This window comes from Trichechus manatus, unplaced genomic scaffold (assembly GCF_000243295.1).
Source record: "Trichechus manatus latirostris isolate Lorelei unplaced genomic scaffold, TriManLat1.0 scaffold00130, whole genome shotgun sequence".
NCBI classification, from domain to species: Eukaryota; Metazoa; Chordata; class Mammalia; order Sirenia; family Trichechidae; genus Trichechus; species Trichechus manatus.
In genome coordinates, this window is record NW_004444066.1 from 1,015,322 (window position 1) to 1,026,476 (window position 11,155).

Sequence of the window (11,155 nt, forward strand, 5' to 3'; positions counted from 1 at the left end):
AATATTCCAGGGGGCTGCACACTTGCTTGATGAAGCAGGGCCATACACCCCAAGCCCCTAGCCTGGGGTGCAGCTGGTGTCTGGGGAGATTCCAGATCACACATCACTCTCCAGGGATTCAGGAACTGTGCCCCTTCCCCAGGCCCCTGGCAAGTCTCGAGAACCCAGCTGTCCGGGCCTTGACTTGGAGTGACAACTAGTGTCCTGGAAAGCCCCGGGCACCTGCCCTAGGGGCATGAGAAGACCACAGGACCCCTTTCAGCACCCGTGATGACCTCTCTGGAACTGTTCTGAGCAAAGGGGGCAGAGAGGGCAAATCAAAAACCACCTCTGCAGCCTACCCCTCCAGCACCTGCCGTCCAGGCCTATGGCACAGACATATGGGCAGTCAGGGGGCCCAGAGGCCCCTGTAAAGGACAAGAGGCCTTGCATGGGTGAGCCGGGAAAGAGTTATAAGAGGCGGGGCTACGTGAATGTTCATCAATCCTGGGGCTCAGTGTTTTCATTGCTGTTGTAGAATACTTTGGGGGTTGCCCTCTTGCCCTCCAGCTGCCCCATTCCCTGAGGCAGTACCCCTTGGGGGTGGTTTGCCACTGCCCAGGCCCGCTCACCTCACTTGCTCTGCCAGCCACACCCCGACCTAGTGGGCACCAGAGGTGCCAAAGGAGTGAGGGCTGCGGCAGGGAGAGGTGCGGAGAGGAAAGATGCTCTGAGGGCCAGCACTCACCCCTACCTCGCTGGTTGGCATCTCTGCCCGGGGGCCCCCAAAGCCTGGTCCAAGAGGGGGAAGTGGATTCTCACTACGGTACCAAAGATATAATCACCTAGGTTTACAAGTATTTTTAGGACTCACGTTAACTCACATCTATACAACAAAAGTGCTATTTTGTATGCTGTCAAGTTTTCCTATCTGTGTACTTTTTTTTAAGAGAAAGATTTTAATATTAAATATGGTGCTTCTCACTCACAGACTTCGTGGTCTCTCATGGGTTTGGTGCTCTGTGCCTCGCTTACGGACCTTGCCCTTGGGAGGCGGTGGGTGTGGAGAGGGGCAGATGGGGCTCGCCCTGGCCATAGGAGCCTCAGACATGTCCCTTCAGCTTTGAGTCTCGTTTTGTCCATCTGTGTTGTTGTTAGGTGCCATCAGGTCGGTTCCAGCTCGTAGCGACGCTGTGTATAACAGAACAAAACACTGCCTAGTCTTGCATCATCCTCATAATCCTTGCTAAGCTTGAGCCTATCATTGCAGCTACTGTGTCATGCCATCTCATTGGATCTTCCCCTTTTTCACTGACCCTCTACTTTATCAAGCATGATGTCCTTCTCCAGGGACTGGTCCCTCCTGAAAACATGTCCAAAGTACGTGAGATGAAGTCTCTCCATCTTCGCTTCCAAGGAGCATTTTTGCTGTACTTCTTCCAAGACAGATTTGTTCGTTCATCTGGCAGTCCACGGTACATTCAATATTCTTCACCAACACTATAATTCAAAGGCATCAATTCTTCTCTGGTCTTCCTTATTCATTGTTCTGCTCTCACATACATATGAGGTGATTGAAAATACCATGGTTTGAGTCAGGTGCACCTTAGTCCTCAAAGTGACATCTTTGCTTTCGAACATTTTAAAGAGGTCTTTTGCAGCAGATTTGCCCAATGCAATATGTCATTTGATTTCTTTATGCTGCTTCCCTGGGCATTGATTGTGGACCCAAGTAAAATGAAATTCTTGACAACTTCAATCTTTCCTCTGTTTATCATGATGTTGCTTATGGGTCCAGTCGTGAGGATTTTTATCTTCTTTATGTTGGAGTGTAATCCATACTGAAGGCTGAAATCTTTGATCTTCATCTATAAAACGGGAGTTTTCACACTCTTCCACCCCTTGGGTGACCTAGGGAAGTCTCTTCCCCTCCTTAGGCCTCGCTTTCCCAGGCTGTAGAGTGGGATGGCTTTTCTGGTTCTGCAGTGCTAAGTTTGGGGTGGCAAGGAGAGCATAGGACTGGGCAGGACTATTGGGAGGCTCTGGCACTGAGCAGCCTGACCCTCCTGCTGCCCTGCCCCCACCCCGGCCATGTGCTTTGGCTTTGGCCATTAAGCTGGGTCACCCTCCTTCCCTCCCCTCCACTCTGCCCTTGGGCCCAGGTTGCAGCTGGTATAGCTGGTGAGACGCATCCGCCAGAGCCCAGTCCCAGGCCCAGGTGAGTAGTGGTCAGGTCCCAGATAGGAGCAGGGCAGACAGAGTGCCCAAGGGAGGCGGAGAGCAGGAGGAAGTGAGGAGAGAGGGCAAAGGAGAGAGAAGAGGAAGAGGAAGAAAGGAATGGGAGGGAAGTGCAGCCAGCAGAAGGTTCAGGGAGGGAATGGGGGCTGAACTGTGACTCTGAGGGCAGAGGGGTGTAGACCTGGCAGGCCCGGCGGTGTCGCTTGGCTGCAGCAGCTCAGTGGTTGTGGGGCTGGCACGAGCTGACATCCTGGTCACTTTTGGCCAGCCCAGTGCTGGCCACAGGCTCCCCTGACAAGCCTAGGCCTTTGGGACTCTGGCGGCAGCACAGGGCCAGGGGCAGCCAGTGTGGCAATAGAGCTGTCAGGGGCAAGCGGCAGAGGGCAAGGGTGCTGGATCCAGGCTGGAGCTTCCTGGCCTTCCCACCTGGCCCCTTTGGGTTGGGCCACTTGAGGCGGACCAGCTTCAGCCTGAAATCTACCACCACCTTGCTGTGTGACCTTGGGCCAGTCCCTTGGTCTCTCTGAGCAGGGGAAGGGGCATCTCAGTTTGTGCCTCATTTTGGAGCCTCATGTCTCCCTGGACTGCATCCAGGAGTCTGAGGCTGTGGCTACAAATGGCGAGAGGAACAGAGACGTGGGGTGGCACTGACTCACAGGCCTAGCTGCCAACTCAGGGGCAGCTGAGCCATGCCAGGGGAAACCCCCTGCCCGCTGCAGGGCCTGGCCTCACAAAGCCCACCCTCCCAGGGATCCTGGCTTTAGAGAACACCTAGGACACATGACGTCTTTTCTCCTGGCTGCGGGAGGAAGTGAACAAGCCAATACTCAGATCTACCCTGTAGGGAGAATAAGCAGCCCACATTCCAGGCAGAGATTTTCCTCACTCATGGGAAAGCCTCCGTCTGGAGGTCGGGAGACCTCGGCTCCCTCCATCTTAGGCTTGCTCTTTGCGGGAACTTGGGTGAATTACACCACACTGGGCCTCGATTTCCCCAGCTGTAAGTGGAGCTAGGAGTCCCCGAGTGGCGCAAATGGCTAACATGCTCAGCTGCAAACTGAAAGGTTGGATGTTCGAATCCACCTAGAAGTGCCTTGGAAGAAAGGCCTGACTGTCTACTTCAGAAAATAAGCCAATGAAATCCCTATGGAGCACAGTTCTACTCTGACACACATGGGGTTGCTGGAGTAGGAATCAGCTCAATGGCAACTGGTACATGGAGCTAATGGCGCCACAGCCAGATTAAGGATGATAAAACATTGGCTACTATTTATTCAACAGTTGCTATGTGCAAGGGCCAACCTGTTGCTTCACACACATTTTCTCACTTTGCCCTCACAACAACTCTATGAGCCAGTACTTCTACTATCCCCATATTACAAAAGAGAAACATGTTCAGGGAGGTTTTGAAGCAACTTCCCCAAGGTCTCCCAGTTGCTGTGGCAGGATGGGATAGGAGCCTGGGCCTGGGTTCAAACTCCTGCCCCTGACTCCAGCCTACTCTGGTGCTGCGTGACCCCAAACAAAAGAACAGGGAAGTGCTGGGTAAGAGGAAAGAGTTCAGTGAATCGGAGGGCTAGATGTTGTTCTTATTGTTAGCTGCCACCAAGTGGGCCCCCATTCATGGTGACCCCATGCATAATGGAATGAAACACTGCCCGGTCCTGAGTCTATGATTGGTTGCAGATAGCACCATTGTAACCCATAGGTTTTCACTGGCTGATTTTTGGAAGTAGATCAGCAGGCCTTTCTTCTTAGTCATTGTTAGTCTTGAAGTTCCACCGAAACCCGTTCAGCATCATAGCAACTGGCAAGCCTCCGCTGACAGAGGGGTGGTGGCTGTGCATGAGGTGCACTGGCTGGGAACTGAACCTTGGTCTCCCAAATGGAAGGTGAAAATTCTACCACTGAACCACCAATGTCCCATGAGGGCTAGATAAAAATAATAAAACATAGTTTGGTAGGGAGCTTGAGCCACTCAGGCTCTTGTGCAGAGAGGGTGTGGGAGTTAGGGTAACCATAGGTCAGCTTCTGCTGGGCTCTTGCCTCTGAACTTCTCCACTCAGTCGGGCTCAGGGGAACGGGTGAGCCGAAATGTTCCTCCCAGACAGATGAGCCACTGGGACTACACAATTCTTCCATCACCCTCCTCATAGCCAGGGTCCTTGTTCCTGGAAAAAGAGGGAAACATTGAAAGGGGCTCTTTCTGCGGGGGCCCTGATCTTCAGCTGATGAGGTGCCTCACAACCTTCCATTCATGTCCCTTCTTTGAATTAGGGCACTGTCTCTAAAAAGCCTCTTTTATTTTGGCTTATTGCTCAGCTTTATCGCAATTAAAAAATCAATTTTCTGAAAGTGTTTCTGTAACATCCGCCTGTATTTTAAAAAAAAAACAAACTCATTACCAAAATATAGGATATAGAAATAGAAAGTCTTGTAATTCTGCTTCACACTGTTAGTAACTGAGTTCCATTTCTGTAGTGGTTTTCTTGCCTGTATGCATGCTAATATTTGCGTTTCATGCCTATACCTATATATATAAATGTATAATCATAATTTTAAACAAAGCTACCACAGATGCCATTTCGCAACTTCCTGTTTATCACTTAACAATACATCATGGGCATGCTCACAGGTCAGGGGTAATACAGACCTTATTTATCCATTTTGAGAGCTGCACATAATTTGAAATCAGGTATGTACCATAAATTATTTAATCAATCCCCCATTGGTGGACATTTAGCTTGTTTCCAATTTTTCAGTTAAAAACTATGCTGCAATGATCATTGTGTTTGTGTATGTGTACGTGTGTGTGTATTTGTACATTTATGTATTTGTTTCCAGAGCATAAATTACTAGACACGGGCTTGCTGAGTAAAGAGAATGAATATTTAAAATGCTACTGGAGTATAAAGGTCCTTCAAAATACGCAAAATCAAAGAGCTTCTGGGAGGCTGAGAAAGCAAACATAAAAACAATAAAAACAGGCTTATTTAACTCTAGCTAGGTGCTCTGGCCTCCTGGAAGAAGTCTTGCTCGAAGCCCAGCACAAAACTACCTCCTCCAAGAAGCCTCCCTCAGCCCTCAGCTGGAAGTGACTTGTGTTCCCACGTCCCAGTCCTTGTTGGTGCCTCTTACAGATCTTCACGTTTGTTCAATACCCTCCATCTCTGATGCCCTGTGCATCCTTCTGCCTCCAGGCCTTCATCTGTGCTGATCCTCCCTTGGAACTTTCCCTGATCTTCTCTGCACTTCCCCAACTCCTCATCCTCAGGCTCCGCTTAGGCAGAGACTTCCATGATCTCCCCCACCAGCCGTTTGGTGCTCCCAGGATGCCCTGCAGCTGTAGTTAGCTGCCCCCGTGGCCTAGCCCCTCTCCTGGCCCTGCCCCAGCTGTGAACTCTGCAAAGGGCTGAACCGTGCCCGCCCTGTTCCCCATTGCATCCCCAGTGGCGGGCACAGAGTAAATGCTCCATGAATATTTGTTGACTCAACTTTCCCCTGCATTATTGTCTCACTAGATTTGAGTTAGGAACCTCTTCCCCAGTTTATAGATGAAGAAGATAAGGCCTCAAGAGGTCAGAGACCTAGCTGTGGTCACACAGATAGGAGTGGGGAATGCAATTTCTGTCTGGCTCGAAAGCCCAGGCCAGTCTTCCTCTACTCTTGACCTTCCTGAGAGCCCCAGCTACTGTTGAAGGCGAGTGGTTAACATGTGGGCTCTGGGTTCCTGAGTTCAAATCCAGCTCCACCACTTATCAGTTGTGTGACCCTTGGAAGGTCACTTAGCATCTCTAAGCGTGTCTTTCCTCATCTGTACCATGAGATAATTACAGCTACCTCTTAAGGTGGTTGTGAGGATCAAATGAGGTGATTTGTGCAAAGAGCTAGGTCCATGGCCTGACACAAAGAAAGTGCCCAAAGGACAGGGTGACTCAAAATAGTCCCTCTTTATGCCCACTGCCTTTGAGTCAATTTCAACTCATAGTTACCCTAGAGGACAGAGTAGAACTGCCGCATAGGGTTTCCAAGGCTGTAAATCTTCACAGAAGCAGACTGCCACATCTTTCTCCCTTGGAGAGGCTAGTGGATTTGAAGTGCCAACCTTTCTGTCAGCGGCTGAGCTCTTAACCACTGTGCCACCAGGGCTCCTATGCCCTGCTTAAGTGCATTATTAATAGCATCTCCTTTGGGTCTCCAAGTGTCCCCAGTTGGGTGATTAAATTATATCAATATCGATTGTTGTTGTTAGCTGCTGTCGAGTAAGCTCCTACTCATGACGGCCTTATGTATAACAGAATGAAGCATTGCCTGGTCCTGTGCCATCTTCATGATCATTGGTATGCTTGAGTTCATTGTTGTGGCCACTGTGTATTTTGAGTGCCTTCTAATCTAGTGGGTTCATCTTTTAGCACTGTATCAGACAATATTCTGCTGTGAGCCATAGGCTTTTAATTGGTTAATTTTCAGAAGTAGATTGCCAGACCTTTCTTCCTGGTCTGTCTTAGTCTGAAAGCTCTGCTGAAACCTGTCCACTATGGATGACCCTGCTGATATTTGAAATACCAGTGGTGTAGCTTCCAGCATCATAGCAACATGCAAGCCACCAAAGTACAACAGATGGTGGTGGGTCAATATCAATAGATGCCTGTTACCATCACCTGCGTTGCAACACCACACACTTAAGTGCTTGTCTTACCTCTCACCAAGATTGGGAGGGTCCTGTAGGCAGGGAAGGGCTCTGGCCTTAATGAATTGATTTCTGACCCAAGGACTCCTAGCCCCTATTCTTTCTTCATTTATCCGTTGGTCCATTTATTCACGCACCCAACATCTGCCAGGCCCAGACCCAGTGCCGAGGGTGTAAAGATGACCAGGAGAGACGCAGGCCCCACGGAGGAGCCCATGCTTATGGGAGTGGGGAGAGAGAAAGGCAGTATGCCAGTAACCACCCTTGTAATTGTCCTTGGGCCAACATTGAGAAGGGTTGTGGAGCTGAGGGGTCCATGGGAGAGGATGGGACAGAGAAGTAGTCAGGTAAAGAGAGAAGGGATAACACATTCCAGATAGAGGCAGTAGCATGTCAAACAGTAAGAAAGAGGTAAGAAAGAGCAAGGTGAGTTGGGGAGCTGAAAGTGCTGCATTCAGTATGATGGAGAGGGTGGATGGAGAGAGAAGAGGAGGCAGAGATCAGCAGTGGACAGATTGTAAAGGTGCCTTGGCAAGCTTTATTACAGAGTTTGGACTTGATCTTCACTACTGGGCTAGAAGGGAGCCCTGGTGGTGCAGTGGTTAAGGGCTATGACTGCTAACCAAAAGGTTGACGGTTCGAATCCACCAGCCACTCCTTGGAAACCCTATGGGGCAGTTCCACTCTGTCCTGCCTATAGGGTCACTATGAGTTGTAATCAACTCAATGGCAACAGGTTTGGTTTTGTTTTGGTACTGGGCTGGAATAGTAGATAGATACAAATAACCCCATAGTACTCTAAAACAGATACTACCAAAAAAAAAAACAAAATCAGCTGCTGTCGAGTTTACTCTGACTCATGGTGACTCCATGTGTGCAGAGCAGAACTGTGTTCCATACGGTTTTCAAGATTGTGACCTTTCAGAAGCAGATCACCAGACCTTTCTTTCAGGGCACCTCTAAGTGGACTGGAATCACCAACCTTTAAGTTAATAGTTAAGCGCTTAATCTTTTGAGCTACCCGACAACTCTTAGCCAGATACCAAAATTCATTTAACCCTTAACCATGGAGGTAGGTGTGGCAGAACCTTTCTGGCCTGGGGTCGAAGTGGACCAGCTGCCAGAATGGGTCTCTGGCTCCTGGCTTGGGTTCTCCACTCCCTGGTTGGGGAACTGCCTGGGTCCCAGGGCCTGGACTGGGGCTGAGGTTGAGTGGGTAGGAGGGTAGGGGCTAAGCTGTTCCTGCTGTGGGGTCTGGAGGACTCAGGGGCCAGGAACCAGACAGGGAGATGAGGGCCGGCCCCCAGAACATGCAGAGCGTGGCATGGCCCACATTTGAAGATTTCCTAATCCATGGGCTGACACATAACACACCAGTTGCCGTTGAAAGTCCCTCTCAAAGTTCCTCAGCTGCAGGAAGGGGTGACGTCAGTCTGGGAGCCCTGCTCATCATTTTCCCGGCAGCATGACTGTGGCTTTCCTCGCTGGGGGTCACTCAACCAAGCCCCAGGGTACTTCTACTCATGTCCATGGACAGTGAGCACGGTCACCACTGGGTCACCCTGTGCAGTGTGCACAGCCTCTGCAGGCAAGCTGCCCAGTTCCAATCCCAGCTCTGTCATTCACATCCACTGGCTCTGGAGCCCTGGGTAAGTAACCTAAAGTGAGCCTCAGTTTCCTCATCTGCCAAATAGAGATAATGAATAGAACCAGACTCATAGGTAGAGAGGACCAAATGAGATAAATGTGCAGGGAGCCTGGCATGGTGCCTGGCACATCAACAACACTCAGAAAATGTTAGCCCTCTAAAGGCCACATTCCCAGGAAGACAGTGTCTTTCTTCTCGTGGGGCTTTTGGACACAGAATTGATTCATTGGCTCATTCATTCTTCAAACATCTGAAGGCAGTGGAGCATAATGGTTAGGTATGCCACAGGCCCAGGAGGCAGAAATACCCTCATTTGCTGTGTGACTTTGGGAAAGTGATTTAAACTGTCTGAGCCTTGGTTTCCTCTTTGGTAAAACAGGGATAATAATCACACCTACTTCTAGGTTGTGGATTCAATGAGAAAACTCCAAAAAGTGCTTGGCATGCTGCCTGACACATAGTGAGCACCCAATAAACCTTTGCGGCCTGAGTGGGAGGAAAATGCTGGAATAGGGTGGTCCAGGAGGCCTGGAATGTGCAGGAAGGACACCTGCTCATCTGGCAGGAACAGGAAAGGCTTACTGGAGGTAGGCAGTCAGAAGAAGGTGTAGGAGTTAGCTGGGCAGACAGAAATGACCAGGGGAGCAGTGTCCTCTGATCTTGGGGACCGAGACAGCTCCTGCCAGGATGACCTGGGCCACCCCCACTAGCCGCTGTTGCCTCCACTCCCTTGCCAGCTACATACCTCCTCCACCTAAACAGCCCCCACCAGACAGGGGTCTCCACTAGCCTGGGTCAAGGGCTTGGTGGGAATCATAAGAAGGCTGGGCTACCCACACTGAAGTCGGACAAAAACTTTACATATGTGTTAGCGGCCTTCAGGGTTCCTCAAGACCATTCACAGGTTTTCAAGGACAGTGGCCTCACCCATGAGTTAACATCAGAATCCCCTGGAGAGCCTGCTCCCTGTGCGGATTCCTATCCCCGTCTCTGATTCAGCAGGCCTGTGATGGCCCTGGAATCTGCATTTTAATAGGCACCCTTGAATTCTGAGGTTGGGGTCCATGGATTGTACTTGGAGGTACACCCCCGAGAGGTCCCCAGACCATTAGAGAATCATGGTCTGCAGGAGAAAGCTCAAGCTCTCCGGCCTGGTTGTCAAGGCCCTTTGCACTTGGCTGTTTGCACCCTCTGTGCATTTCTGCCCCACTCCATTCCTCCACACTTCTGGTCTACCACCACCTGTGCCCTCATGCCATTCCCTCTCTCGGAATGCCCCTTCTGCCTGGCAGACTCCTGCTCCGAGGCCCAGCAGTAATGCCATGCCTCTGGACACCCTCGAAGACTCTCCATCCTCTGTCCTCACAGCACTCTCAGCGTGTCTGTGTCACCACACACAGGGGCTCGCCTCCAACATGTTGGGCCTTAAAAAGATAATGCCACATTGATGACCCTGCATGTTGTCAAAGACCTGATGAGGGCGAGGATGACCAATGTGCAGGAACATGGAGACCATGTCCCAGGAAGTGGCCAATGAACTGGAATGCTCAACCTGGAGCCGTGGTGCCTCTGGGGATCCCAGGGGGGGCTGCCTCCGTATTGCTGGAAGCCCATTATGGGTCTCAGAGTCCAGGATGCAGCACCAGGAGCGACAGGCGGAGCTATGAGGCAGATCTGGTCCCAGCTAGGGCAGCATGGGCTAATAGCTTTCCAACCACAGAGGGTGTGCAGACCTGTTAGGGTTGCTGTGGGGGATGTAGGATGGCATTGGCTGCGTGACCCAGGTGGCAGGGAGTAGTGCCCGAGAGCCTGAGAACCCTATTCTGACGCTGAGCCTTCCCCAAAGTAGCTGTGTGACCTGAGATAAGTCACTCACCCTCCTGACCTTCCTTTTTCTTATCAATAAAGTGCAGATAATACACACTGCACTGAGTCCCTGTGACCCAGGCCTGCATGAGAAAATAGAAATGAAAGTGCCTTGTAAACAATAAATGGCTCAGTCCTCCTAAGCAAGACATGGAACCCAGAAGCCAGAAATGAAAAGATCAGCAAATCTGACTACAAACAAATTAAAAAACTTCTGTTTGAGTAAAGACACAGAAAACAAAACAAAAAAAAGTTAAAAGAGAAGTGGCAGACTGATGGGAAAATTTTTCAGCATATATAATAACAAAATTCATAGATGTAGTACAGAATATAAATAGTCCCGACAAATCAATAAAAGGCAAAAACCAAACAGAAAAACGGACAAAGGATGTTTGTAGAAGAAATAGCAGTAGCCAACACACAGATGGGAAAAAAACATTTATTTCACCAGCAATCAGCACTTGCTGCATATTAAAACATCAGTGAAATAATGTTTTTTTTTTCCTATCAGATTTGAAAAAAAATTGAAGATACATAATATCCAATGTTAGCAAGAATATAGCGAAGACGTGTATCCCCACACTGTTGGTGGGGATGCATGTTCATATAGCCTTTTTTTTTAGCAAACATTTTTTTAATATTTTATTGTACTTCAGGTGAAGGCTTACAGAACAGATAGTTTCTCATGTAACAGTAACACACATGCTGTTTTATGACATTGGTTAACAACCCCA